Below are 25,528 nucleotides of genomic sequence, written 5' to 3' on the forward strand. Positions count from 1 at the left end.
AGGAAACCCAAAAGCTTACAGCACCTGGTATTCACAGGCGGTCTCCCATCCAAGTACTAACCAGGGCCAAACCTGCTTAGCTTCCGAGATCAGACGTGATCGGGCATAGCCAGGTTGGTATGGCCGTAAGCGAAGGAGGCTGCAAAGAGAGGGCTATTTAAAGATCAGCCACTATAATCGCCAGTGCATTATATAAGTAGGGAAGGAAACCCAAAAGCTTACAGCACCTGGTATTCCCAAAAGTACTAACCAGGCCTATTAGATAATTACTGAAAAAATCCAAAAGTACTAACCTGGCCCAAACCTGCTTACATTCTGAGATCGGGCATTGACTCTTTTTTTTTTTTTTTTGCAAGATTATTGGACAATTAGTGAAAATTTCCAAAAGTACTAACCAGGCCTATTAGATAATTACTGAAAAAATCCAAAAGTACTAACCTGGCCCAGACCTGCATAGATTTGGAGATCAGTTGAGATCAGGCATAGCCAGGATGGTATGGCCATAAGCGAAGGAGGCTGCAAAGAGAGGGCTATTTAAAGATCAGCCACTATAATCGCCAGTGCTTTATATAAGTAGGGAAGGAAACCCAAAAGCTTACATCACCTGGTATTCCCAGGCGGTCTCCCATCCAAGTACTAACCAGGCCCAAACCTGCTTAGCTTCCGAGATCAGACGAGATCGGGCATAGCCAGGTTGGTATGGCCGTAAGCGAAGGAGGCTGCAAAGAGAGGGCTATTTAAAGATCAGCCACTATAATCGCCAGTGCATTATATAAGTAGGGAAGGAAACCCAAAAGCTTACAGCACCTGGTATTCCCAAAAGTACTAACCAGGCCTATTAGATAATTACTGAAAAAAATCCAAAAGTACTAACCTGGCCCAAACCTGCTTACATTCTGAGATCGGGCATTGACTCTTTTTTTTTTTTTTTTTGCAAGATTATTGGACAATTAGTGAAAATTTCCAAAAGTACTAACCAGGCCTATTAGATTATTACTGAAAAATCCAAAAGTACTAACCTGGCCCAAACCTGCTTAGATTTGGAGATCAGTTGAGATCAGGCATAGCCAGGATGGTATGGTCAAAAGCGAAGGAGGCTGCAAAGAGAGGGCTATTTAAAGATCAGCCACTATAATCGCCAGTGCTTTATATAAGTACGGAAGGAAACCCAAAAGCTTACAGCACCTGGTATTCCCAGGCGGTCTCCCATCCAAGTACTAACCAGGCCCAAACCTGCTTAGCTTCCGAGATCAGACGAGATCGGGCATAGCCTTTTTTTTTTTTTTTTTTTTTTCTTTTTTATTGAAATTCACAAATTTACAGTTCAATTTCAATTGTTCACATCAAGAAAACATAATCATGTCATTTTTAAACCTTCAGAACATAAATTTTTACCAGTTATACAAAACCTCTTTTCTATCCCCCTCTTTTATGAATTTATTACCGGTTACAAAGAAGTCCTTCACATCATCTCCCCCATATTTACAGCACATTTCAATATCTCTTGTCATTATTGCTTTGAACAAGTCTTTTATTTTGACTTTTCTCCCTTCGAAGTGTGCATAATTCCGTCTAAGTACAACTGCTAATCTAGCATGGCTTAGTACATAATTGATAAACCAAAAGTCTATTGCTGTCTTCTTCTGAAACACTCCAAATAAAAATATTTTACTCCATCCCTCCTCCAAATTCACATCATCAAAGCAATTCTTTTTTAACAGACTTTTTAAGAAAACAAAAAAATCTTTTAATTCATTACATTCCAAAAAATAATGCAAAAAAGTCTCATGGTCAGTGTTACATACATCACACATCACATTATTATCATTATTTATTTTATTTAGTACCACATTTGTATAGATTCTATTGTGTCTGATTAAGAAGTCATTATTTTCACATTCTATAGTATTGTATTTTATATCCATATTTGACCATATTTTCTTTACATCCAAGTCTTCAAACACCCTACTCCATACTTTTTCAGATGCTGGCACTTTTATTTGATCCATTATAAACAAGCCATAGACTTTCTTTACGCTAATGCTTTTTATATTATATTTTTCCCCGTCTTTCATTATGTACATCTCAGGCAAATCCTGTTGTTTTTTCTTTACACAACTCTTTTCTATAACATTCACCCATTTCGATGGTAGACTCGCTTTAATTCTTTCATATATATTGTTTACCTTTACTCTGCTCTCCATGCCATCCAACTCACACACTGAGTCATATATACAGTTATTTCTAAGAAAACCTGGAATAACTTCATAAATAATATCTTTCACTTGCCTTATTCCGGCTTCTAAGAATTTGGGCTCATACAATGTTTTATTATTGTGTTTAAATTTCTCGTTTAAAAACAAAGGCAAATTTATAAATGTGTGCACCTCTGTGCAATCATACTCTGCTTTTGGCAGGAATTGCCTCCATGCCTCCATCACCTCCCTGTATATGTCTGGCATTCCCACAGTCATTGACTGTTTAAAGCCCATATACCACCCATACTCTCCCATTCTTCCAACATCATCAATGTATTTCTTTAAGAATTCTCTCCAACCAAACTCCCATCTTCCTTCCATATATTTTTTAACAGTTTTTATTCTTATTGCCAACTTTTTTGTTTCTAAATCAATCAGCTTTAGTCCACCTTCCTGTTTCCTCGCCACCAATGTTTTTTGTGCAATTTTAACTCCCTTCCCTTCCCATATAAAATCATGTACAATTTTATTTAATTCATTCATCACCCACTCAGGCATTTCAATTACACTCATTACATATACGCATACCGACAGCATAAGATTATTAACCACAATTATTTTCCCTTTTATCCTTAATTTTCTTCCTTTCCATGCAATACAAACTGTTCTTATCTTATTTATCACTCCAGCCCATGTTATATTCCTTGCCTCCTTTGAATCTACCCCCAAATATACACCCAACACTTTCATGTACTTTTCCTCAACCCTCACACCTACATCAGCTCTTTCTACTTCTCCTATATACATTATTTCAGATTTTTCTCTATTTATTTTCGCCCCTGATGCCTTTCCATATTTTTCTACCAACTCTAGGACTTTTTCCACACTGCTTATTTCCCTTACTGTCACTGTTGTGTCATCGGCATACTGGTTAATTACACACTTCCCTCCATATGGCAACTCAATTCCTCTTATTCTCTTGTCTCTCTTAATTAATGATGCCAAAGGTTCAATGGAAAGGGCATATAATAAAGCAGATAGCGGGCAGCCTTGCCGCACTGACCTTCCCACATCAAATGTATCCGTCAATATTCCATTCACCTTTACACAGCTTCTTGCACTTCCATACAATCTCCTCACCCATCCTACCATTCTCTCCCCAAAACCAAACTTTTCTAAGACCTTAAATAAAAACTTGTGTTCGACCCTATCAAAGGCCTTGTTCCAGTCAATCCCCAACACTATCCCACCCTTCCCATCCCTCGTCATATACTCAATCACATCTCTGATTGTTCCAATCGTATCTGCTATATCTCTTCCAGGAATGCTGTAGCTTTGTGTTGGCTGAATAATGTCTCCTATTACTCTTTTCATCCTATTTGCTAAAACTTTGGTAAGTATTTTGTAGTCTGTGTTCAACAAACTAATCGGCCTATAATTTTCTAAATCTAATTTATTCCCCTTTTTAAAAACTAGTGTTATCACTCCCTCTACCATTTTACTTTGTATTATTTCTGTTCTCTCCATTCTCTTATATACTTCCACTAAAATTGGTGCTACATAATTTTTATATAATTTATACCATTCTGTCCCTATCCCATCACTTCCTGGGCTTTTCCCACTTCTTAAACCTTCTATTGCAGCTATAACCTCTTCTTCCTCTATCTCTCTATCACACCATCTCTTTTCTTCTTCTCCTAGCTCCCTCTCTACACACTTCAATACTTCCTCTATACTTGTCTCATCCACACACCCTCTCATATACAACTCACCATAAAACTCTTGCACCCTCTCCAATATCTCTACATAGTCCGTTATTATCTCTCTCTTTTTTGAATATATTTCATGGATATATGTCTTACTTTGCCTTCTTTTTTCTAAACCCAGGAAATACCCTGTGCACTTTTCTCCTTCCAGTGCATATTTCGCCTTACTTCTTAAAATTGCTCCTTTGCATTTTTCCCTCTCATATCTCTCTAACCTCATATTCACTTCTATATATTTTTCCATGCAATATCCTTCTTCATCATCTACTCTGCTGAGTTCTATCCTCACTTGTTCTCTGAGCTCCCTTTCCTCTTTCATCATCCTCTCTTTTCTTTTCTTGCTATACTTTATGCTTAAAGCTTTAATTTTATTTTTTACCTCCTCCCATATCTTACCAATGTCATTATTGAATTCATCTTCCTCCCAGCATTCCTTCAACCACTGATTTTCCTGAAGTAGTAACACTTTCATCTGTTGTCTATACTCCTCTTCTTCAATATACCCTGCATTTAGTATCCACAACCCTCCACCCACCTCTCTCCTTCCGACTTTGATTCTAAATCTAACCCCATCATGATCACTAAAGTTATTCCTCTGATGTCTTATTTCATCAATATAGATTATGGTATCTCCCTGCACAATCACTAGATCAATCCTACTCTGTTTTAATATCCCTTCTCTCATCTGTCTCCTTGTGAACTCTCTCTTCTCTGGATTCTCATGTCTCCATACATCTAGTAATCCCTTATCTCTCATTACTTCCATTAACATTAATCTTGATTTTTCCCACCTGAAACTCCCTCCTTTCCCAACATCCAATCTACTACATATAATGTTAAAATCGCCTACTATTATGCACCTTCCAACAATTAGATCCTTTAGTTCTTCAATACAACACCTCTTATCATTTTCCACATTCGGAACATATATATTAATTAATCTGAATTCAATACCTTTGAATTTAAATTCTATAACTAAAATTCTCCCTACCTGGTCTCTGTACACCTGCCTTACATTTTCAATCCTATCTTTTTTAATCATTATTGCTACACCCCTTGCATTTCTTGCACCATTATTAAAGTATATATCTCCCTTCCATACATCCTTTACTTCTCTCACTTTTCCATCATCCCAATTCGTTTCTTGAATACAAATTATATCACTCCTATATGTAAATTTTAACTCCTTCAACTTGTTAATATTCCTTAACCCATTTGCATTTACTGAAGTAACAGAAACCATGCCAGCAACCCAAAGAAAAATATATTACTTTTTAAACCAAAACATCTAATACCATTTCAGAATTCACGTACCAGAGCGTTGTTCTTTTATCAGTTCAATTCTGTCCTTGTCTCTCTCCGCCTTTCTTTTGACAGTCAGTTTTTGTAGTGTTGTCTGCATTCTTTGAGGAATCTTACTTTCCTTCTTTTGAGGTACTGCTTGTTGCTCTACCTTTTTCTCTTTTTTAGTTCCCACTAGCTTTATATCCTCTTCATACTCTTCCTCCTCTTCATCTTCTTCATCCTGCTTCTCCTCCTCTTCTTCCTTCTCCTCCATCCTTTCCTCATCATCGGCCTCCTCACCAGCTGTTCCAGCTCTCTGTCCCCTTCCAGCTCCATCCTGTCCATTACCGCTTTCTCCTCCATCTTTTGTAACTTCCATGTCATCCTCGCTCACTGTGCTTTGCTTCTCTGTTTGATCGTCCTCCCTCCTCTCATCGTCTTCACTTTGTTCACCCTCCTCCTCTATCACTCTCTCTGTTTGCTCTCCACACTCCCTTGCATAGTGGCCTACCTTGCCACATGAAAAACACTTAAACTCTGGGCATTCTCGAAACAAATGCCCTGTTTTAATGCACAACCTGCATACACGCACCTGCCTGTCATGTATAACACGAAAGTACTCTGTGCCTCTTAATGTTTCAAACCTGGTTGAATATGGGAGTGAGCGAACTTCATCAGTGAACCGGACTTTTAAGAATCTCGTTCCATCTAAAATGTCAGTTCCTGGCCATACCCGGCGCTTAATGGCAGACAATGGTTTAACTCCCCATTCTTCCAGTTTTGCAAAAATCTTCTGATCTTCCAAATAAACTGGCAGGTTAATAAATGACACTACCATTTCATTGTTCACTATGTCTCTGGCATGCACCATTGCTCCTTTTACTCTAACACCGTCCATCAGTTTACTCTTTGCCATATCATCCTTCATTGTAAGTTCGTATGACCTTTCTCCTCTCACTCTGCATCCCACCACTTCTCCACACTCCTTCTTTACACCTCTTAATAAGTCCATCATAGAGATTTTTTCTGTTCCTGCCACTTCAACTTCCACAGTCAACTCTTTGGAATATTTCTCATGGTGTTCTCCACATACCTCTTTTCTGATATTCCTCCTTTCATCGCTTGCATGCATGGAAGTTTGATGTCCTTTTCCGCTGTCATTATCCATGCTTTGTCCATTGTTTGCTTGTCCGGCTTTCATTTTGAGTTCTTTGTTTGCTGCCATGCTTTCTATTTCCATCACAAAAATAAAACTGTATTTGATGGTCCCCCAAACAGCAAAGGCTGCTGGGGGAACACTGTAGACACAAAATAAACTTTAACTTTTGAAGACAGGGGTTATTTCAAAAAATAAAAACGAATTTAAATACTGTTTTAGATGTAAAGTTTCTCTGTTTGCTCTTTCACCAAGTCACTTCCTGGACTGTACCACTATCAGGCATAGCCAGGCTGGTATGGCCGTAAGCGAAGGAGGCTGCAAAGAGAGGGCTATTTAAAGATCAGCCACTATAATCGCCAGTGCATTATATAAGTAGGGAAGGAAACCCAAAAGCTTACAGCACCTGGTATTCCCAAAAGTACTAACCAGGCCTATTAGATAATTACTGAAAAAATCCAAAAGTACTAACCTGGCCCAAACCTGCTTACATTCTGAGATCGGGCATTGACTCTTTTTTTTTTTTTTTGCAAGATTATTGGACAATTAGTGAAAATGTCCTAAAGTACTAACCAGGCCTATTAGATAATTACTGAAAAAATCCAAAAGTACTAACCTGGCCCAAACCTGCTTAGATTTGGAGATCAGTTGAGATCGGGCATAGCCAGGATGGTATGGCCATAAGCGAAGGAGGTTGCAAAGAGAGGGCTATTTAAAGATCAGCCACTATAATCGCCAGTGCTTTATATAAGTAGGGAAGGAAACCCAAAAGCTTACAGCACCTGGTATTCCCAAAAGTACTAACCAGGCCTATTAGATAATTACTGAAAAAATCCAAAAGTACTAACCTGGCCCAAACCTGCTTACATTCTGAGATCGGGCATTGACTCTTTTTTTTTTTTTTTGCAAGATTATTGGACAATTAGTGAAAATTTCCAAAAGTACTAACCAGGCCTATTAGATAATTACTGAAAAAATCCAAAAATACTAACCTGGCCCAAACCTGCTTAGATTTGGAGATCAGTTGAGATCGGGCATAGCCAGGATGGTATGGCCATAAGCGAAGGAGGCTGCAAAGAGAGGGCTATTTAAAGATCAGCCACTATAATCGCCAGTGCTTTATATAAGTAGGGAAGGAAACCCAAAAGCTTACAGCACCTGGTATTCACAGGCGGTCTCCCATCCAAGTACTAACCAGGGCCAAACCTGCTTAGCTTCCGAGATCAGACGTGATCGGGCATAGCCAGGTTGGTATGGCCGTAAGCGAAGGAGGCTGCAAAGAGAGGGCTATTTAAAGATCAGCCACTATAATCGCCAGTGCATTATATAAGTAGGGAAGGAAACCCAAAAGCTTACAGCACCTGGTATTCCCAAAAGCACTAACCAGGCCTATTAGATAATTACTGAAAAAATCCAAAAGTACTAACCTGGCCCAAACCTGCTTACATTCTGAGATCGGGCATTGACTCTTTTTTTTTTTTTTGCAAGATTATTGGACAATTAGTGAAAATTTCCAAAAGTACTAACCAGGCCTATTAGATAATTACTGAAAAAATCCAAAAGTACTAACCTGGCCCAGACCTGCATAGATTTGGAGATCAGTTGAGATCAGGCATAGCCAGGATGGTATGGCCATAAGCGAAGGAGGCTGCAAAGAGAGGGCTATTTAAAGATCAGCCACTATAATCGCCAGTGCTTTATATAAGTAGGGAAGGAAACCCAAAAGCTTACATCACCTGGTATTCCCAGGCGGTCTCCCATCCAAGTACTAACCAGGCCCAAACCTGCTTAGCTTCCGAGATCAGACGAGATCGGGCATAGCCAGGTTGGTATGGCCGTAAGCGAAGGAGGCTGCAAAGAGAGGGCTATTTAAAGATCAGCCACTATAATCGCCAGTGCATTATATAAGTAGGGAAGGAAACCCAAAAGCTTACAGCACCTGGTATTCCCAAAAGTACTAACCAGGCCTATTAGATAATTACTGAAAAAATCCAAAAGTACTAACCTGGCCCAAACCTGCTTACATTCTGAGATCGGGCATTGACTCTTTTTTTTTTTTTTTTTTTTTTTGCAAGATTATTGGACAATTAGTGAAAATTTCCAAAAGTACTAACCAGGCCTATTAGATTATTACTGAAAAATCCAAAAGTACTAACCTGGCCCAAACCTGCTTAGATTTGGAGATCAGTTGAGATCAGGCATAGCCAGGATGGTATGGCCAAAAGCGAAGGAGGCTGCAAAGAGAGGGCTATTTAAAGATCAGCCACTATAATCGCCAGTGCTTTATATAAGTACGGAAGGAAACCCAAAAGCTTACAGCACCTGGTATTCCCAGGCGGTCTCCCATCCAAGTACTAACCAGGCCCAAACCTGCTTAGCTTCCGAGATCAGACGAGATCGGGCATAGCCAGGTTGGTATGGCCGTAAGCGAAGGAGGCTGCAAAGAGAGGGCTATTTAAAGATCAGCCACTATAATCGCCAGTGCATTATATAAGTAGGGAAGGAAACCCAAAAGCTTACAGCACCTGGTATTCCCAAAAGTACTAACCAGGCCTATTAGATAATTACTGAAAAAATCCAAAAGTACTAACCTGGCCCAAACCTGCTTACATTCTGTGATCGGGCATTGACTCTTTTTTTTTTTTTTTGCAAGATTATTGGACAATTAGTGAAAATGTCCTAAAGTACTAACCAGGCCTATTAGATAATTACTGAAAAAATCCAAAAGTACTAACCTGGCCCAAACCTGCTTAGATTTGGAGATCAGTTGAGATCGGGCATAGCCAGGATGGTATGGCCATAAGCGAAGGAGGTTGCAAAGAGAGGGCTATTTAAAGATCAGCCACTATAATCGCCAGTGCTTTATATAAGTAGGGAAGGAAACCCAAAAGCTTACAGCACCTGGTATTCCCAGGCGGTCTCCCATCCAAGTACTAACCAGGCCCAAACCTGCTTAGCTTCCGAGATCAGACGAGATCGGGCATAGCCAGGTTGGTATGGCCGTAAGCGAAGGAGGCTGCAAAGAGAGGGCTATTTAAAGATCAGCCACTATAATCGCCAGTGCATTATATAAGTAGGGAAGGAAACCCAAAAGCTTACAGCACCTGGTATTCCCAAAAGTACTAACCAGGCCTATTAGATAATTACTGAAAAAATCCAAAAGTACTAACCTGGCCCAAACCTGCTTACATTCTGAGATCGGGCATTGACTCTTTTTTTTTTTTTTTGGAAGATTATTGGACAATTAGTGAAAATTTCCAAAAGTACTAACCAGGCCTATTAGATAATTACTGAAAAAATCCAAAAGTACTAACCTGTCCCAAACCCGCTTACATTCTGAGATCGGGCATTGACTCTTTTTTTTTGTTTTTGCAAGATTATTGGACAATTAGTGAAAATTTCCAAAAGTACTAACCAGGCCTATTAGATAATTACTGAAAAAATCCAAAAGTACTAACCTGGCCCAAACCTGCTTAGATTTGGAGATCAGTTGAGATCGGGCATAGCCAGGATGGTATGGCCATAAGCGAAGGAGGCTGCAAAGAGAGGGCTATTTAAAGATCAGCCACTATAATCGCCAGTGCTTTATATAAGTAGGGAAGGAAACCCAAAAGCTTACAGCACCTGGTATTCCCAGGCGGTCTCCCATCCAAGTACTAACCAGGGCCAAACCTGCTTAGTTTCCGAGATCAGACGAGATCGGGCATAGCCAGGTTGGTATGGCCGTAAGCGAAGGAGGCTGCAAAGAGAGGGCTATTTAAAGATCAGCCACTATAATCGCCAGTGCATTATATAAGTAGGGAAGGAAACCCAAAAGCTTACAGCACCTGGTATTCCCAAAAGTACTAACCAAGCCTATTAGATAATTACTGAAAAAATCCAAAAGTACTAACCTGGCCCAAACCTGCTTACATTCTGAGATCAGGCATTGACTCTTTTTTTTTTTTTTTGCAAGATTATTGGACAATTAGTGAGAATTTCCAAAAGTACTAACCAGGCCTATTATATGATTACTGAAAAAATCAAAAAGTACTAACCTGGCCCAAACCTGCTTACATTCTGAGATCGGGCATTGACTCTCTTTTTTTTTTTTTTTTTTTTTTTTTTTTCAAGATTATTGGACAATTAGTGAAAATTTCCTAAAGTACTAACCAGGCCTATTAGATAATTACTGAAAAAATCCAAAAGTACTAACCTGGCCCAAACCTGCTTAGATTTGGAGATCAGTTGAGATCGGGCATAGCCAGGATGGTATGGCCATAAGCGAAGGAGGCTGCAAAGAGAGGGCTATTTAAAGATCAGCCACTATAATCGCCAATGCTTGATATAAGTAGGGAAGGAAACCCAAAAGCTTACAGCACCTGGTATTCCCAGGCAGTCTCCAATCCAAGTACTAACCAGGCCCAAACCTGCTTAGCTTCCGAGATCAGACGAGATCGGGCATAGCCAGGTTGGTATGGCCGTAAGCGAAGGAGGTTGCAAAGAGAGGGCTATTTAAAGATCATCCACTATAATCGCCAGTGCATTATATAAGTAGGGAAGGAAACCCAAAAGCTTACAGCACCTGGTATTCCCAAAAGTACTAACCAGGCCTATTTGATAATTACTGAAAAAATCCAAAAGTACTAACCTGGCCCAAACCTGCTTACATTCTGAGATCGGGCATTGACTCTTTTTTTTTTTTTTTGCAAGATTATTGGACAATTAGTGAAAATTTCCAAAAGTACTAACCAGGCCTATTAGATAATTACTGAAAAAATCCAAAAGTACTAACCTGGCCCAAACCTGCTTACAATCTGAGATCGGGCATTGACTCTTTTTTTTTTTTTTTTTTTGCAAGATTATTGGACAATTAGTGAAAATTTCCAAAAGTACTAACCAGGCCTATTAGATAATTACTGAAAAAATCCAAAAGTACTAACCTGGCCCAAACCTGCTTAGATTTGGAGATCAGTTGAGATCGGGCATAGCCAGGATGGTATGGCCATAAGCGAAGGAGGCTGCAAAGAGAGGGCTATTTAAAGATCAGCCACTATAATCGCCAGTGCTTTATATAAGTAGGGAAGGAAACCCAAAATCTTACAGCACCTGGTATTCCCAGGCGGTCTCCCATCCAAGTACTAACCAGGACCAAACCTGCTTAGCTTCCGAGATCAGACGAGATCGGGCATAGCCAGGTTGGTATGGCCGTAAGCGATGGAGGCTGCAAAGAGAGGGCTATTTAAAGATCAGCCACTATAATCGCCAGTGCTTTATATAAGTAGGGAAGGAAACCCAAAAGCTTACAGCACCTGGTATTCCCAAAAGTACTAACCAGGCCTATTAGATAATTACTGAAAAAATCCAAAAGTACTAACCTGGCCCAAACCTGCTTACATTCTGAGATCGGGCATTGACTCTTTTTTTTTTTTTTGCAAGATTATTGGACAATTAGTGAAAATTTCCAAAAGTACTAACCAGGCCTATTAGATAATTACTGAAAAAATCCAAAAATACTAACCTGGCCCAAACCTGCTTAGATTTGGAGATCAGTTGAGATCGGGCATAGCCAGGATGGTATGGCCATAAGCGAAGGAGGCTGCAAAGAGAGGGCTATTTAAAGATCAGCCACTATAATCGCCAGTGCTTTATATAAGTAGGGAAGGAAACCCAAAAGCTTACAGCACCTGGTATTCACAGGCGGTCTCCCATCCAAGTACTAACCAGGGCCAAACCTGCTTAGCTTCCGAGATCAGACGTGATCGGGCATAGCCAGGTTGGTATGGCCGTAAGCGAAGGAGGCTGCAAAGAGAGGGCTATTTAAAGATCAGCCACTATAATCGCCAGTGCATTATATAAGTAGGGAAGGAAACCCAAAAGCTTACAGCACCTGGTATTCCCAAAAGTACTAACCAGGCCTATTAGATAATTACTGAAAAAATCCAAAAGTACTAACCTGGCCCAAACCTGCTTACATTCTGAGATCGGGCATTGACTCTTTTTTTTTTTTTTTGCAAGATTATTGGACAATTAGTGAAAATTTCCAAAAGTACTAACCAGGCCTATTAGATAATTACTGAAAAAATCCAAAAGTACTAACCTGGCCCAGACCTGCATAGATTTGGAGATCAGTTGAGATCAGGCATAGCCAGGATGGTATGGCCATAAGCGAAGGAGGCTGCAAAGAGAGGGCTATTTAAAGATCAGCCACTATAATCGCCAGTGCTTTATATAAGTAGGGAAGGAAACCCAAAAGCTTACATCACCTGGTATTCCCAGGCGGTCTCCCATCCAAGTACTAACCAGGCCCAAACCTGCTTAGCTTCCGAGATCAGACGAGATCGGGCATAGCCAGGTTGGTATGGCCGTAAGCGAAGGAGGCTGCAAAGAGAGGGCTATTTAAGGATCAGCCACTATAATCGCCAGTGCATTATATAAGTAGGGAAGGAAACCCAAAAGCTTACAGCACCTGGTATTCCCAAAAGTACTAACCAGGCCTATTAGATAATTACTGAAAAAATCCAAAAGTACTAACCTGGCCCAAACCTGCTTACATTCTGAGATCGGGCATTGACTCTTTTTTTTTTTTTTTTTGCAAGATTATTGGACAATTAGTAAAAATTTCCAAAAGTACTAACCAGGCCTATTAGATTATTACTGAAAAATCCAAAAGTACTAACCTGGCCCAAACCTGCTTAGATTTGGAGATCAGTTGAGATCAGGCATAGCCAGGATGGTATGGCCAAAAGCGAAGGAGGCTGCAAAGAGAGGGCTATTTAAAGATCAGCCACTATAATCGCCAGTGCTTTATATAAGTACGGAAGGAAACCCAAAAGCTTACAGCACCTGGTATTCCCAGGCGGTCTCCCATCCAAGTACTAACCAGGCCCAAACCTGCTTAGCTTCCGAGATCAGACGAGATCGGGCATAGCCAGGTTGGTATGGCCGTAAGCGAAGGAGGCTGCAAAGAGAGGGCTATTTAAAGATCAGCCACTATAATCGCCAGTGCATTATATAAGTAGGGAAGGAAACCCAAAAGCTTACAACACCTGGTATTCCCAAAAGTACTAACCAGGCCTATTAGATAATTACTGAAAAAATCCAAAAGTACTAACCTGGCCCAAACCTGCTTACATTCTGTGATCGGGCATTGACTCTTTTTTTTTTTTTTGCAAGATTATTGGACAATTAGTGAAAATGTCCTAAAGTACTAACCAGGCCTATTAGATAATTACTGAAAAAATCCAAAAGTACTAACCTGGCCCAAACCTGCTTAGATTTGGAGATCAGTTGAGATCGGGCATAGCCAGGATGGTATGGCCATAAGCGAAGGAGGTTGCAAAGAGAGGGCTATTTAAAGATCAGCCACTATAATCGCCAGTGCTTTATATAAGTAGGGAAGGAAACCCAAAAGCTTACAGCACCTGGTATTCCCAAAAGTACTAACCAGGCCTATTAGATAATTACTGAAAAAATCCAAAAGTACTAACCTGGCCCAAACCTGCTTACATTCTGAGATCGGGCATTGACTCTTTTTTTTTTTTTTTGCAAGATTATTGGACAATTAGTGAAAATTTCCAAAAGTACTAACCAGGCCTATTAGATAATTACTGAAAAAATCCAAAAATACTAACCTGGCCCAAACCTGCTTAGATTTGGAGATCAGTTGAGATCGGGCATAGCCAGGATGGTATGGCCATAAGCGAAGGAGGCTGCAAAGAGAGGGCTATTTAAAGATCAGCCACTATAATCGCCAGTGCTTTATATAAGTAGGGAAGGAAACCCAAAAGCTTACAGCACCTGGTATTCACAGGCGGTCTCCCATCCAAGTACTAACCAGGGCCAAACCTGCTTAGCTTCCGAGATCAGACGTGATCGGGCATAGCCTTTTTTTTTTTTTTTTCTTTTTTATTGAAATTCACAAATTTACAGTTCAATTTCAATTGTTCACATCAAGAAAACATAATCATGTCATTTTTAAACCTTCAGAACATAAATTTTTACCAGTTATACAAAACCTCTTTTCTATCCCCCTCTTTTATGAATTTATTACCGGTTACAAAGAAGTCCTTCACATCATCTCCCCCATATTTACAGCACATTTCAATATCTCTTGTCATTATTGCTTTGAACAAGTCTTTTATTTTGACTTTTCTCCCTTCGAAGTGTGCATAATTCCGTCTAAGTACAACTGCTAATCTAGCATGGCTTAGTACATAATTGATAAACCAAAAGTCTATTGCTGTCTTCTTCTGAAACACTCCAAATAAAAATATTTTACTCCATCCCTCCTCCAAATTCACATCATCAAAGCAATTCTTTTTTAACAGACTTTTTAAGAAAACAAAAAAATCTTTTAATTCATTACATTCCAAAAAATAATGCAAAAAAGTCTCATGGTCAGTGTTACATACATCACACATCACATTATTATCATTATTTATTTTATTTAGTACCACATTTGTATAGATTCTATTGTGTCTGATTAAGAAGTCATTATTTTCACATTCTATAGTATTGTATTTTATATCCATATTTGACCATATTTTCTTTACATCCAAGTCTTCAAACACCCTACTCCATACTTTTTCAGATGCTGGCACTTTTATTTGATCCATTATAAACAAGCCATAGACTTTCTTTACGCTAATGCTTTTTATATTATATTTTTCCCCGTCTTTCATTATGTACATCTCAGGCAAATCCTGTTGTTTTTTCTTTACACAACTCTTTTCTATAACATTCACCCATTTCGATGGTAGACTCGCTTTAATTCTTTCATATATATTGTTTACCTTTACTCTGCTCTCCATGCCATCCAACTCACACACTGAGTCATATATACAGTTATTTCTAAGAAAACCTGGAATAACTTCATAAATAATATCTTTCACTTGCCTTATTCCGGCTTCTAAGAATTTGGGCTCATACAATGTTTTATTATTGTGTTTAAATTTCTCGTTTAAAAACAAAGGCAAATTTATAAATGTGTGCACCTCTGTGCAATCATACTCTGCTTTTGGCAGGAATTGCCTCCATGCCTCCATCACCTCCCTGTATATGTCTGGCATTCCCACAGTCATTGACTGTTTAAAGCCCATATACCACCCATACTCTCCCATTCTTCCAACATCATCAATGTATTTCTTTAAGAATTCTCTCCAACCAAACTCCCATCTTCCTTCCATATATTTTTTAACAGTTTTTATTCTTATTGCCAACTTTTTTGTTTCTAAATCAATCAGCTTTAGTCCACCTTCCTGTTTCCTCGCCACCAATGTTTTTTGTGCAATTTTAACTCCCTTCCCTTCCCATATAAAATCATGTACAATTTTATTTAATTCATTCATCACCCACTCAGGCATTTCAATTACACTCATTACATATACGCATACCGACAGCATAAGATTATTAACCACAATTATTTTCCCTTTTATCCTTAATTTTCTTCCTTTCCATGCAATACAAACTGTTCTTATCTTATTTATCACTCCAGCCCATGTTATATTCCTTGCCTCCTTTGAATCTACCCCCAAATATACACCCAACACTTTCATGTACTTTTCCTCAACCCTCACACCTACATCAGCTCTTTCTACTTCTCCTATATACATTATTTCAGATTTTTCTCTATTTATTTTCGCCCCTGATGCCTTTCCATATTTTTCTACCAACTCTAGGACTTTTTCCACACTGCTTATTTCCCTTACTGTCACTGTTGTGTCATCGGCATACTGGTTAATTACACACTTCCCTCCATATGGCAACTCAATTCCTCTTATTCTCTTGTCTCTCTTAATTAATGATGCCAAAGGTTCAATGGAAAGGGCATATAATAAAGCAGATAGCGGGCAGCCTTGCCGCACTGACCTTCCCACATCAAATGTATCCGTCAATATTCCATTCACCTTTACACAGCTTCTTGCACTTCCATACAATCTCCTCACCCATCCTACCATTCTCTCCCCAAAACCAAACTTTTCTAAGACCTTAAATAAAAACTTGTGTTCGACCCTATCAAAGGCCTTGTTCCAGTCAATCCCCAACACTATCCCACCCTTCCCATCCCTCGTCATATACTCAATCACATCTCTGATTGTTCCAATCGTATCTGCTATATCTCTTCCAGGAATGCTGTAGCTTTGTGTTGGCTGAATAATGTCTCCTATTACTCTTTTCATCCTATTTGCTAAAACTTTGGTAAGTATTTTGTAGTCTGTGTTCAACAAACTAATCGGCCTATAATTTTCTAAATCTAATTTATTCCCCTTTTTAAAAACTAGTGTTATCACTCCCTCTACCATTTTACTTTGTATTATTTCTGTTCTCTCCATTCTCTTATATACTTCCACTAAAATTGGTGCTACATAATTTTTATATAATTTATACCATTCTGTCCCTATCCCATCACTTCCTGGGCTTTTCCCACTTCTTAAACCTTCTATTGCAGCTATAACCTCTTCTTCCTCTATCTCTCTATCACACCATCTCTTTTCTTCTTCTCCTAGCTCCCTCTCTACACACTTCAATACTTCCTCTATACTTGTCTCATCCACACACCCTCTCATATACAACTCACCATAAAACTCTTGCACCCTCTCCAATATCTCTACATAGTCCGTTATTATCTCTCTCTTTTTTGAATATATTTCATGGATATATGTCTTACTTTGCCTTCTTTTTTCTAAACCCAGGAAATACCCTGTGCACTTTTCTCCTTCCAGTGCATATTTCGCCTTACTTCTTAAAATTGCTCCTTTGCATTTTTCCCTCTCATATCTCTCTAACCTCATATTCACTTCTATATATTTTTCCATGCAATATCCTTCTTCATCATCTACTCTGCTGAGTTCTATCCTCACTTGTTCTCTGAGCTCCCTTTCCTCTTTCATCATCCTCTCTTTTCTTTTCTTGCTATACTTTATGCTTAAAGCTTTAATTTTATTTTTTACCTCCTCCCATATCTTACCAATGTCATTATTGAATTCATCTTCCTCCCAGCATTCCTTCAACCACTGATTTTCCTGAAGTAGTAACACTTTCATCTGTTGTCTATACTCCTCTTCTTCAATATACCCTGCATTTAGTATCCACAACCCTCCACCCACCTCTCTCCTTCCGACTTTGATTCTAAATCTAACCCCATCATGATCACTAAAGTTATTCCTCTGATGTCTTATTTCATCAATATAGATTATGGTATCTCCCTGCACAATCACTAGATCAATCCTACTCTGTTTTAATATCCCTTCTCTCATCTGTCTCCTTGTGAACTCTCTCTTCTCTGGATTCTCATGTCTCCATACATCTAGTAATCCCTTATCTCTCATTACTTCCATTAACATTAATCTTGATTTTTCCCACCTGAAACTCCCTCCTTTCCCAACATCCAATCTACTACATATAATGTTAAAATCGCCTACTATTATGCACCTTCCAACAATTAGATCCTTTAGTTCTTCAATACAACACCTCTTATCATTTTCCACATTCGGAACATATATATTAATTAATCTGAATTCAATACCTTTGAATTTAAATTCTATAACTAAAATTCTCCCTACCTGGTCTCTGTACACCTGCCTTACATTTTCAATCCTATCTTTTTTAATCATTATTGCTACACCCCTTGCATTTCTTGCACCATTATTAAAGTATATATCTCCCTTCCATACATCCTTTACTTCTCTCACTTTTCCATCATCCCAATTCGTTTCTTGAATACAAATTATATCACTCCTATATGTAAATTTTAACTCCTTCAACTTGTTAATATTCCTTAACCCATTTGCATTTACTGAAGTAACAGAAACCATGCCAGCAACCCAAAGAAAAATATATTACTTTTTAAACCAAAACATCTAATACCATTTCAGAATTCACGTACCAGAGCGTTGTTCTTTTATCAGTTCAATTCTGTCCTTGTCTCTCTCCGCCTTTCTTTTGACAGTCAGTTTTTGTAGTGTTGTCTGCATTCTTTGAGGAATCTTACTTTCCTTCTTTTGAGGTACTGCTTGTTGCTCTACCTTTTTCTCTTTTTTAGTTCCCACTAGCTTTATATCCTCTTCATACTCTTCCTCCTCTTCATCTTCTTCATCCTGCTTCTCCTCCTCTTCTTCCTTCTCCTCCATCCTTTCCTCATCATCGGCCTCCTCACCAGCTGTTCCAGCTCTCTGTCCCCTTCCAGCTCCATCCTGTCCATTACCGCTTTCTCCTCCATCTTTTGTAACTTCCATGTCATCCTCGCTCACTGTGCTTTGCTTCTCTGTTTGATCGTCCTCCCTCCTCTCATCGTCTTCACTTTGTTCACCCTCCTCCTCTATCACTCTCTCTGTTTGCTCTCCACACTCCCTTGCATAGTGGCCTACCTTGCCACATGAAAAACACTTAAACTCTGGGCATTCTCGAAACAAATGCCCTGTTTTAATGCACAACCTGCATACACGCACCTGCCTGTCATGTATAACACGAAAGTACTCTGTGCCTCTTAATGTTTCAAACCTGGTTGAATATGGGAGTGAGCGAACTTCATCAGTGAACCGGACTTTTAAGAATCTCGTTCCATCTAAAATGTCAGTTCCTGGCCATACCCGGCGCTTAATGGCAGACAATGGTTTAACTCCCCATTCTTCCAGTTTTGCAAAAATCTTCTGATCTTCCAAATAAACTGGCAGGTTAATAAATGACACTACCATTTCATTGTTCACTATGTCTCTGGCATGCACCATTGCTCCTTTTACTCTAACACCGTCCATCAGTTTACTCTTTGCCATATCATCCTTCATTGTAAGTTCGTATGACCTTTCTCCTCTCACTCTGCATCCCACCACTTCTCCACACTCCTTCTTTACACCTCTTAATAAGTCCATCATAGAGATTTTTTCTGTTCCTGCCACTTCAACTTCCACAGTCAACTCTTTGGAATATTTCTCATGGTGTTCTCCACATACCTCTTTTCTGATATTCCTCCTTTCATCGCTTGCATGCATGGAAGTTTGATGTCCTTTTCCGCTGTCATTATCCATGCTTTGTCCATTGTTTGCTTGTCCGGCTTTCATTTTGAGTTCTTTGTTTGCTGCCATGCTTTCTATTTCCATCACAAAAATAAAACTGTATTTGATGGTCCCCCAAACAGCAAAGGCTGCTGGGGGAACACTGTAGACACAAAATAAACTTTAACTTTTGAAGACAGGGGTTATTTCAAAAAATAAAAACGAATTTAAATACTGTTTTAGATGTAAAGTTTCTCTGTTTGCTCTTTCACCAAGTCACTTCCTGGACTGTACCACTATCAGGCATAGCCAGGCTGGTATGGCCGTAAGCGAAGGAGGCTGCAAAGAGAGGGCTATTTAAAGATCAGCCACTATAATCGCCAGTGCATTATATAAGTAGGGAAGGAAACCCAAAAGCTTACAGCACCTGGTATTCCCAAAAGTACTAACCAGGCCTATTAGATAATTACTGAAAAAATCCAAAAGTACTAACCTGGCCCAAACCTGCTTACATTCTGAGATCGGGCATTGACTCTTTTTTTTTTTTTTTGCAAGATTATTGGACAATTAGTGAAAATTTCCAAAAGTACTAACCAGGCCTATTAGATAATTACTGAAAAAATCCAAAAGTACTAACCTGGCCCAGACCTGCATAGATTTGGAGATCAGTTGAGATCAGGCATAGCCAGGATGGTATGGCCATAAGCGAAGGAGGCTGCAAAGAGAGGGCTATTTAAAGATCAGCCACTATAATCGCCAGTGCTTTATATAAGTAGGGAAGGAAACCCAAAAGCTTACATCACCTGGTATTCCCAGGCGGTCTCCCATCCAAGTACTAACCAGGCCCAAACCTGCTTAGCTTCCGAGATCAGACGAGATCGGGCATAGCCAGGTTGGTATGGCCGTAAGCGAAGGAGGCTGCAAAGAGAGGGCTATTTAAAGATCAGCCACTATAATCGCCAGTGCATTATATAAGTAGGGAAGGAAACCCAAAAGCTTACAGCACCTGGTATTCCCAAAAGTACTAACCAGGCCTATTAGATAATTACTGAAAAAATCCAAAAGTACTAACCTGGCCCAAACCTGCTTACATTCTGAGATCGGGCATTGACTCTTTTTTTTTTTTTTTTTTTGCAAGATTATTGGACAATTAATGAAAATTTCCAAAAGTACTAACCAGGCCTATTAGATTATTACTGAAAAATCCAAAAGTACTAACCTGGCCCAAACCTGCTTAGATTTGGAGATCAGTTGAGATCAGGCATAGCCAGGATGGTATGGCCAAAAGCGAAGGAGGCTGCAAAGAGAGGGCTATTTAAAGATCAGCCACTATAATCGCCAGTGCTTTATATAAGTACGGAAGGAAACCCAAAAGCTTACAGCACCTGGTATTCCCAGGCGGTCTCCCATCCAAGTACTAACCAGGCCCAAACCTGCTTAGCTTCCGAGATCAGACGAGATCGGGCATAGCCAGGTTGGTATGGCCGTAAGCGAAGGAGGCTGCAAAGAGAGGGCTATTTAAAGATCAGCCACTATAATCGCCAGTGCATTATATAAGTAGGGAAGGAAACCCAAAAGCTTACAGCACCTGGTATTCCCAAAAGTACTAACCAGGCCTATTAGATAATTACTGAAAAAATCCAAAAGTACTAACCTGGCCCAAACCTGCTTACATTCTGTGATCGGGCATTGACTCTTTTTTTTTTTTTTTGCAAGATTATTGGACAATTAGTGAAAATGTCCTAAAGTACTAACCAGGCCTATTAGATAATTACTGAAAAAATCCAAAAGTACTAACCTGGCCCAAACCTGCTTAGATTTGGAGATCAGTTGAGATCGGGCATAGCCAGGATGGTATGGCCATAAGCGAAGGAGGTTGCAAAGAGAGGGCTATTTAAAGATCAGCCACTATAATCGCCAGTGCTTTATATAAGTAGGGAAGGAAACCCAAAAGCTTACAGCACCTGGTATTCCCAGGCGGTCTCCCATCCAAGTACTAACCAGGCCCAAACCTGCTTAGCTTCCGAGATCAGACGAGATCGGGCATAGCCAGGTTGGTATGGCCGTAAGCGAAGGAGGCTGCAAAGAGAGGGCTATTTAAAGATCAGCCACTATAATCGCCAGTGCATTATATAAGTAGGGAAGGAAACCCAAAAGCTTACAGCACCTGGTATTCCCAAAAGTACTAACCAGGCCTATTAGATAATTACTGAAAAAATCCAAAAGTACTAACCTGGCCCAAACCTGCTTACATTCTGAGATCGGGCATTGACTCTTTTTTTTTTTTTTTGGAAGATTATTGGACAATTAGTGAAAATTTCCAAAAGTACTAACCAGGCCTATTAGATAATTACTGAAAAAATCCAAAAGTACTAACCTGGCCCAAACCTGCTTACATTCTGAGATCGGGCATTGACTCTTTTTTTTTTTTTTGCAAGATTATTGGACAATTAGTGAAAATTTCCAAAAGTACTAACCAGGCCTATTAGATAATTACTGAAAAAATCCAAAAGTACTAACCTGGCCCAAACCTGCTTAGATTTGGAGATCAGTTGAGATCGGGCATAGCCAGGATGGTATGGCCATAAGCGAAGGAGGCTGCAAAGAGAGGGCTATTTAAAGATCAGCCACTATAATCGCCAGTGCTTTATATAAGTAGGGAAGGAAACCCAAAAGCTTACAGCACCTGGTATTCCCAGGCGGTCTCCCATCCAAGTACTAACCAGGGCCAAACCTGCTTAGTTTCCGAGATCAGACGAGATCGGGCATAGCCAGGTTGGTATGGCCGTAAGCGAAGGAGGCTGCAAAGAGAGGGCTATTTAAAGATCAGCCACTATAATCGCCAGTGCATTATATAAGTAGGGAAGGAAACCCAAAAGCTTACAGCACCTGGTATTCCCAAAAGTACTAACCAAGCCTATTAGATAATTACTGAAAAAATCCAAAAGTACTAACCTGGCCCAAACCTGCTTACATTCTGAGATCAGGCATTGACTCTTTTTTTTTTTTTTGCAAGATTATTGGACAATTAGTGAGAATTTCCAAAAGTACTAACCAGGCCTATTATATGATTACTGAAAAAATCAAAAAGTACTAACCTGGCCCAAACCTGCTTACATTCTGAGATCGGGCATTGACTCTCTTTTTTTTTTTTTTTTTTTTTTTTTCAAGATTATTGGACAATTAGTGAAAATTTCCTAAAGTACTAACCAGGCCTATTAGATAATTACTGAAAAAATCCAAAAGTACTAACCTGGCCCAAACCTGCTTAGATTTGGAGATCAGTTGAGATCGGGCATAGCCAGGATGGTATGGCCAGAAGCGAAGGAGGCTGCAAAGAGAGGGCTATTTAAAGATCAGCCACTATAATCGCCAGTGCTTTATATAAGTAGGGAAGGAAACCAAAAGCTTACAGCACCTGGTATTCCCAGGCGGTCTCCCATCCAAGTACTAACCAGGCCCAAACCTGCTTAGCTTCCGAGATCAGACGAGATCGGGCATAGCTTTTTTTTTTTTTTTTTTTTTTTTTTTTTTTATTTAGTAAGCATAAATTTTACATTCAATCAAATAAACATTAGAAAAAACTAAAAAACATCCTTTTCAGGCATTGCAATATGCATTTGCCCAAGAATCCACACAACATCTTTTGTAAATATTTTGTAAAAATTTCCCACCTTGTTTTCAAATATAAAATAATTATACAACGTTTGAACATAGTCTCCCACCATCCCTTTAAACAGTAACCACAAATTTAAAATAAAGTCCCTGTTTTTAGCCACATTTCTTCTTTTCCAAATTGCCTTTTTTGCCAAAATTAATAATAAATTAATTAGTTTCTTATTTGCATTATTCTCGTTCATTCCTAACATAAAATTCATCTCCCAGTTCAAATCCCCCTTATTATCCCTCAAAGCATTAATTGTCTCTTTTAGTTCTTTAAAAAAAGGGGTCAGTTTTTCACAATATAAAAACAAGTGTAAAATACCTTCATCAGCATTTTTACATACTTTGCACTGTGCATTTGTTTCTTTTAGCATTGCACACAATCGCATTTCAGTAAAAACCACATTGTGTCTTATAAAATAATCCAAACATTCTAGTTCCACATCCAAACATTGCCATTTTAGGATCTTCCAAATATCTTTCTCTTTGACTTCATTAAAATGCCTCATCCAAAATACATTAGCAATAGGTTTTTTAAAAACAGAATTTCTAAAAAAACAGTAAAACATTCCAACAGTTCCCAAATTTAAGTCAAACCACTTATCTTTCCATTTGAAAAACACATCCATTTTGTTTTCGCTTCTCCCCCCTTTGCTTATTTCATCCAGCCATTGCCTTGGGATTGCCTTTTTTACATCCTCATATTGTCTTCTTAAACCTGACATATTAAAATCCTCCTTCTCCTCTTCCATAGCATCTATAATGACCTGCAATGGTAAAAATCCCTCTTTATATTCCCATAAAACATCTCGTATTTTTAAAATTCCCACCTTCATCCATTTTTTAAAATAGATATCCTGCTCTTGTAGCTTTATCTTTCCATTCAGAAACAGAGGTTGATTTAAAACAACTTCCCTCCCCCTCGGATTAAAATCAACCTCTGTTAAAAAAAGTCTCCAAGCACTTAAAACTTCCTGATAAAATCCTGGTATACCCTCTAGCATCCAATTTTTGAGTTTCATCCATAAAATATTATCCCCCAATTTAAAATTCCCACATTTATTTAGATAAAAACCCATCATTTTTTTCCATTCAGCTTTGTTTGTCCTATCCAGATATTTTTTAACAACTTTCACCCTCATACTTTTCATTTTTTGTTCCACATCCACTAAACCCATCCCTCCCTCATCCAGCTGCCCTATTAATGTAAAATAAGCAATCCTTGGAGGCTTTTTATCCCATAAAAACTCTAAAACACATTTCTTTATCCTTTTTAAAACCCAGTTTGGCAATGGCATCACATGTAAAACATACCACATTTTAGACAACATTAACAAATTCACAATTAATATTTTCCCCCTCAAACTTAAAAACATGTTCCTCCAAAAAATCAACCTTCTCTCCATTCCACCTACTATCCCTTCCCACATATTATCTACTGCCACTTTTTCATTCTTTGCTAACACCACCCCTAAAATCTTTATTTCCTGTACCTCCATGAACTTAAACACCCCTGCTAAATCCACCACCCCTCCAAATTTCATATACACAGTTTTTTCTTCATTGATTTTTGCACCCGTCCCATCACAATAGTATTTAATTTTTTCCATAACCTTTTTAACGCTTTCCATATTTTCCACCACAATTGTTGTATCATCTGCGTATTGAAAGATTTTCTTAAATTCCCCTTCCTCTTCCATTTTTATTCCTTTTATTCCTTCCTCCTTATTTATTAAAAGTCCTAAAGGTTCTGCCACCAAAGAATAAAGCTGTGCTGATAACGGACACCCCTGCCTTATAGACCTTAAAACTTTAAAAGGTTGACTTAAAAATCCATTACATTTTACTTTCGTTAAGATATCCTTGTATAAAATTGCAATCCATTTAATAAAATTTTCCCCAAAACCGAACTTCTTTAAAACAGAAAATAAGAATTTATGCTCCACTCTATCAAATGCTTTTTCAAAATCCAACCTTATAACATATGCTTTCTTTTCCTTTTCTTTTATATAACCTATTATGTCTCTTATGCTACTTGTAATGTCTGCTATGTCCCTCCCTTTTACACCATATGCTTGATTAGTTTCAATTATACTTGGCATTACATTCTTCAATCTGTTAGCTAAAACTTTAGCTAAAATCTTAAAATCAGTATTTAGCATTGTGATGGGTCTAAAATTCTTCAAATTTGTTTTATCACCTTGTTTCTTATAAATTATTTTCATTAAACCTAACCCCATTCTTGGATTGACTCCTTCTTTCCTAAAAATATCATCATAAATCCCCTTTAAAATCACACTGAGTTTTTCTTTAAAAACTTTGTAAAATTCACTTCCAATACCATCTATTCCTGGACTCTTTTTTACTCTTAGGGAGTTTATAGCTTGTATAATTTCTTCCATTTCTATCTCCTTTTCACAGTCTATTTTATCTTCTTCTCCAACTTTCCTAGTTATTCTTTGCAACAAAACATTTCCCTTCTCCTCCTCC

The 25,528-nt window shown here is 38.7% G+C and overlaps 16 non-coding genes across 16 annotated transcripts; all 16 read right to left on the reverse strand.

The window, feature by feature from the left end:
- Positions 1-12: 12 nt before the first annotated feature.
- Positions 13-131, reverse strand: LOC132150361 (5S ribosomal RNA). Its single transcript, XR_009435596.1, has one exon. It is a non-coding gene; the product is annotated as a 5S ribosomal RNA (ribosomal RNA).
- Positions 132-592: 461 nt separating this feature from the next.
- LOC132149977 (5S ribosomal RNA) lies at positions 593-711 on the reverse strand. The gene has a single exon (XR_009435230.1). It is a non-coding gene; the product is annotated as a 5S ribosomal RNA (ribosomal RNA).
- A 6,839-nt stretch (positions 712-7,550) lies between these two features.
- LOC132150362 (5S ribosomal RNA) lies at positions 7,551-7,669 on the reverse strand. Its single transcript, XR_009435597.1, has one exon. It is a non-coding gene; the product is annotated as a 5S ribosomal RNA (ribosomal RNA).
- Positions 7,670-8,128: 459 nt separating this feature from the next.
- Positions 8,129-8,247, reverse strand: LOC132149978 (5S ribosomal RNA). Its single transcript, XR_009435231.1, has one exon. It is a non-coding gene; the product is annotated as a 5S ribosomal RNA (ribosomal RNA).
- A 467-nt stretch (positions 8,248-8,714) lies between these two features.
- On the reverse strand, positions 8,715-8,833 carry LOC132150871 (5S ribosomal RNA). Its single transcript, XR_009436047.1, has one exon. It is a non-coding gene; the product is annotated as a 5S ribosomal RNA (ribosomal RNA).
- A 460-nt stretch (positions 8,834-9,293) lies between these two features.
- On the reverse strand, positions 9,294-9,412 carry LOC132150872 (5S ribosomal RNA). The gene has a single exon (XR_009436048.1). It is a non-coding gene; the product is annotated as a 5S ribosomal RNA (ribosomal RNA).
- A 604-nt stretch (positions 9,413-10,016) lies between these two features.
- On the reverse strand, positions 10,017-10,135 carry LOC132149903 (5S ribosomal RNA). Its single transcript, XR_009435160.1, has one exon. It is a non-coding gene; the product is annotated as a 5S ribosomal RNA (ribosomal RNA).
- Positions 10,136-10,753: 618 nt separating this feature from the next.
- On the reverse strand, positions 10,754-10,872 carry LOC132150113 (5S ribosomal RNA). The gene has a single exon (XR_009435358.1). It is a non-coding gene; the product is annotated as a 5S ribosomal RNA (ribosomal RNA).
- A 608-nt stretch (positions 10,873-11,480) lies between these two features.
- On the reverse strand, positions 11,481-11,599 carry LOC132150299 (5S ribosomal RNA). The gene has a single exon (XR_009435536.1). It is a non-coding gene; the product is annotated as a 5S ribosomal RNA (ribosomal RNA).
- Positions 11,600-12,058: 459 nt separating this feature from the next.
- LOC132150363 (5S ribosomal RNA) lies at positions 12,059-12,177 on the reverse strand. The gene has a single exon (XR_009435598.1). It is a non-coding gene; the product is annotated as a 5S ribosomal RNA (ribosomal RNA).
- Positions 12,178-12,637: 460 nt separating this feature from the next.
- On the reverse strand, positions 12,638-12,756 carry LOC132149979 (5S ribosomal RNA). The gene has a single exon (XR_009435232.1). It is a non-coding gene; the product is annotated as a 5S ribosomal RNA (ribosomal RNA).
- A 461-nt stretch (positions 12,757-13,217) lies between these two features.
- LOC132150873 (5S ribosomal RNA) lies at positions 13,218-13,336 on the reverse strand. The gene has a single exon (XR_009436049.1). It is a non-coding gene; the product is annotated as a 5S ribosomal RNA (ribosomal RNA).
- Positions 13,337-20,166: 6,830 nt separating this feature from the next.
- On the reverse strand, positions 20,167-20,285 carry LOC132149981 (5S ribosomal RNA). The gene has a single exon (XR_009435234.1). It is a non-coding gene; the product is annotated as a 5S ribosomal RNA (ribosomal RNA).
- Positions 20,286-20,748: 463 nt separating this feature from the next.
- LOC132150874 (5S ribosomal RNA) lies at positions 20,749-20,867 on the reverse strand. Its single transcript, XR_009436050.1, has one exon. It is a non-coding gene; the product is annotated as a 5S ribosomal RNA (ribosomal RNA).
- Positions 20,868-21,327: 460 nt separating this feature from the next.
- LOC132150876 (5S ribosomal RNA) lies at positions 21,328-21,446 on the reverse strand. The gene has a single exon (XR_009436052.1). It is a non-coding gene; the product is annotated as a 5S ribosomal RNA (ribosomal RNA).
- Positions 21,447-22,049: 603 nt separating this feature from the next.
- Positions 22,050-22,168, reverse strand: LOC132149904 (5S ribosomal RNA). The gene has a single exon (XR_009435161.1). It is a non-coding gene; the product is annotated as a 5S ribosomal RNA (ribosomal RNA).
- Positions 22,169-25,528: the final 3,360 nt, after the last annotated feature.

The sequence above is a fragment of the Carassius carassius genome, chromosome 9 (assembly GCF_963082965.1).
Source record: "Carassius carassius chromosome 9, fCarCar2.1, whole genome shotgun sequence".
NCBI classification, from domain to species: domain Eukaryota; kingdom Metazoa; phylum Chordata; class Actinopteri; order Cypriniformes; family Cyprinidae; genus Carassius; species Carassius carassius.